The 4,358-nt window shown below is 34.1% G+C and overlaps 1 protein-coding gene across 1 annotated transcript in view; it reads left to right on the top strand.

Moving 5' to 3' along the window:
* Positions 1-4,356: 4,356 nt before the first annotated feature.
* LOC144440015 (asparagine--tRNA ligase, cytoplasmic-like) overlaps positions 4,357-4,358 on the top strand; it is a 10,162-nt gene continuing 10,160 nt past the window's right edge. The window contains exon 1 of the mRNA XM_078129242.1: positions 4,357-4,358. This exon is cut by the window's right edge and continues 33 nt beyond it. The gene's annotated coding sequence lies outside the window, so the exon portion shown is untranslated.

Raw genomic sequence — 4,358 nt, 5'->3', positions numbered from 1 at the left:
CTATTTGTGGCATATCAAAATTGCGAGCATTTAATTATCTACATCAATTCCACTATTTTCACAAGAAGGTTAACAAAGCACTTGGTGTGTATTAGAATAACATGGCGAGGGGAACATAATTAATTAGCAAGTGTTCACAAACAAACTGTTTCTTTGTGTGTTAGAGCTAGTCGTGAATACATGACGAATCATCACCAGTAAAACTCATTATTGCAGCATAGTATACATCCATCTGTTTTGCATTTCATAAGCTTTATTTGTAGTTTTTTTTGTAAATGTTCGCTTGCCATCAGATATAACATGCATATTTCTTGATTTAACACACTTTGTCATATATACGTCGCTTACAGAGTGCTCATATCATTACGAGACACTAGATACATTATAAAGGGCTATGTGTCAATGCCACGTCATCGCATTAGTGTTAAACAATCAGTTTTCACAGCTAGATGTTAGTCTTAAACTGAAGTAATTCCTTAACAAATACCGTATGTACAACGATTCTGTAATCACTGAAGCAGATGATATAAAAAGTACACATTGATATGGTTGCTGATTCCGTTGCTGATCTATCGTTTACTTCTCTACAGTGGGTTGAGCTTGGATATATAAAAATCGTATTAAATGTCACGTGAATCACGTGATCGATTTAAAGGCGAACGATGAAGCGCCACTAACGGTGAACTCTCCAACCTAAAGACTATAATAAGATACGCATTTGCCTGTTTAATTGTTCGCTTTTTATTTCTAGTTGTTCTACCTGCACAATGCCAATCATACAATTGTTATGATTTCCAAATAAAGGAACAAAGGTGTGATAGATTAAAAACGCAACATAACAAAACATTAAATGTATATAAGACTCACACTCTTCAAAGGAAATGTACAAAAACCAATTAAGTTTTATCCATTTTCGGATAAAGAAAAAAGAAAAGAAATCAGAAATTTCAATTGTGCGAAACTGTGATCGATGCACATAGACCATTAATAGAAATATACAAACCTTGACACACACAAAGTATTGTATACTTGCCATTTGTACTGCCAATGCAGGAGAGAGAGAGAGAGAGAGAGAGAGAGAGAGAGAGAGAGAGAGAGAGAGAGAGAGAGAGAGAGAGAGAGAGAGAGAGAGAGAGAGAGAGAGAGAGAGAGAGAGAGAGAGAGAGAGAGAGAGAGAGGGAGACAGAGGGAGGGGGGAGGAGGGAGAGGGGGGGGGGGACTTCTTCACTGGCCATGTACCAATCACATATTGATTTAGTGTTTGTCCCGTGTATATTACCAATATCGAGAACTTCCTTCTACTATTGAATACTAAAAATGGACTGTTTGAATTATTAGTTTAGTTTTTAGTTTCCTTCTAAGATCCCTGAGTTGTGTGTCTCTTTTTATTTTAGCCTTAACTAATGTTCATGAACGTTTTAGTGTGCTTATCAGATAGTCATTACCCGGATGTTATTTCCATTTATTTCCATACTGTTAATTTGTGTGCACATCGCCCTCTATTTCAGAAAAAAATACAAGCCTTTGTTTGCAAACAAATAACTTGATCTTGTCCACTTTCCGCGAGTAATTCTTATAATTAAATATTTTCAGTAACTTAGCAATATCTTAAGAATGCACATTTGAAACTGAATATAATTCGGCACATACCATATAAAGTCTGTTGGCATAGTTTTTTAGTTTCAATGAGTTATTTGCATAGGTAATGAGTTTCGGAAATTAAGCCATATCTTCAGAATGCAAGCTTCAAATTTCATATAATTTGTTACGTAATTATATCAACAATAACAATGCGCACATATCCTATGAAATTTTTCCACACTTTCGCTTTAATGAGTAACTTGCACTATTAATGATTTTCAGTAATTTAGCTATGTCTAAAGATTAATGCACTTATAATCTGGCACATACAACAACAATACACAAAGCACACATATCCTATAAAGCCTGTTGACATAGATTTTAGTTTTAATAAGTGATTTACATAAATTGGTGACTTTTGGCAATTGCGCTATATATCTTACCAACGTAAGCTTCAAATTTATAATTTGCCACATATAGCAGCCATCATAATAGTACACATGTTTTTAAAAAAAATAGTTTTGATAGTAATACGTTATTTACTTAATTAATGGCCTTTGATAATTAGACCATATTTTAGAACAGAAGCTTCAAATGTCATGTATTTTGGTACATCATAACAAAGCGCACATATACTTTAAAATGAGAAATTTTAATAATTAATATTGTTTTCTATGATAAGACACCATGTTTCCCAATTAAAGGGTGCCTCATGTATAAATAGCCCAGAATTTTGTATTCCAACAATGTGTGTGGGAACAAAAACATAAAAACCTACGGTTTTCCCCTTACAGTAGGCATTCAGTATCTGGTATTTATTGTAACAACCACTTTTGAAACATAGATAAACAGTGGTTGTCTTAGTTGACCATGACACATTTCGATAAACGAATATGCTAAAAGTAGATGACACTGGTACCGGCAAAACATTTGTAATCCATCTGTGTTCAAACGTGTTTTTTTGGCACGAAAAGAAGAAACATTTTTGTATGTCGCAATAAGTTTGGCTCAAAGCCAAATATCTGACATAAAAGACAAGCGTAGGATACACACGTACACACACGCTCACCAATGTTCATTTATTCCCTACATTGTATATCATTTTATCAACAACTTGGTCTCAGGCCAACTTATTTTCAGCAACTATTTTCAGCGTGACGTCCACTAACACGGACGAACTCAAAATTAATCAAAATAACATGACGGGATAAACTAGCAAACATCCATTTGGTGCAACTTGCTATTATAAGACGAATCACATACAACTTCTTTTCTTCCACGTTTATACTTTAACCTGCAGGGGAATGTGTGAAACTTGAATGACACACATACATACATACATACATACATACATACATATACATACATACATACATACATACAGAGTCAGTCAGATAAAGTAAGACAAAATGCGTGATTGAATAACACAGGTTGACTGGCTATAACTCATGGATGTCATGGATGTACAATTTGTATATATATATATATATATATATATATATATATATATATATATACATGTGTGTGTGTGTGTGTGTGTGTGTGTGTGTGTGTGTGTGTGTGTGTGTGTGTGTGTGTGTTTTAGGGTGAATTATTCTGTTTTTGCCAATAATGATTACCTTGATGATCGCGACCTCTACATCTTAGAGGTGATAGACACCATTTAACCTGTAATGGTGGTCGGCATATTAAACTGGCATAGTTTCAAAACAAACATAGATAACAGGTTTGTTTGGTTGTCACGTTAAGATAACATAAAATACCAAGAATTGAATTTTTGTAGACAATCGTGTAAACAACCCTTGTTTGTGAATGTTCTTCGACGAACAGTCCACAGAATCATGTTCGGATGCCAATATGATGGCAATTTGTTAGATACCCAATTATTTACGCATATGTATTACATTGCCAGGCAGACGGGTAACATCTGTTATATCATTTAAGGATTAATAGTTTTCATTGCAGTGATGAACTGAAGTAGTTGTAGGCCAGTTACATCACTCAACAGAGAAGTGCGCCTTTGCAGGTTGCTCTCAGAACACGACAGCCAGTTGATGATAGAAATATGGCAGAAATGAGATTATCCTTAAAATCCAGATCTTGAATCTAAACTCCTTTAAAACTTAGGAATTTATCCGTTTTCCCAGTCAATGTTTCAACGAAATTTAAGTTACATTCATCCATATTTTTTTATAGATAAAAATATTATATGATGATGACAAACTTATACACACATATACAAAGGTCAAATAGTTGGATAAATGTGTTTGCAAACATGGTCAATGTCTAGATGTAACTCATGTTTCTTAAAAATAATTACTTCTTTGAGATTAATGGGCTCATTTTGTAATAAATATTTTCAGGAATTTCACGTTTAATTATGTGTAAACTATAAACATGCGGCACTTAAGTTTTTTTGATATATGACTCAACTGACCTTATAACGATTTTATCATTAAATAAAGTGATCCTTTTCCCCACTGTTTTAATTGTGCTCTCAAATCCATTTAGGTATAACGTCGTTACACGGGCCGGGTTCTCGCCCACTTAAATGGTTTAACTTTACACTTTTGGGGTAGATATCAATTAATGAAACGAAACTGAAGAGATGTAGGTTGATAACAAATTACACGTAGTCAATATGAGGTGTCAAAGTACACTTGTAAGCTGATGCAACCTCGTCCATGATTGGCCTATGTCATGTTATTTCCTCATTAAAGAGCTAGCGTATTGACTGTTAATAACCAGAAAGCTGTCAGTTGGTACATGTGCAATTG

Source organism: Glandiceps talaboti, chromosome 9, assembly GCF_964340395.1.
Source record: "Glandiceps talaboti chromosome 9, keGlaTala1.1, whole genome shotgun sequence".
In the NCBI taxonomy this organism is placed as follows: Eukaryota; Metazoa; Hemichordata; class Enteropneusta; family Spengelidae; genus Glandiceps; species Glandiceps talaboti.
The sequence above is the reverse complement of the archived record's forward strand: the minus strand, read 5'-3'. Positions and strand labels throughout refer to the sequence as shown.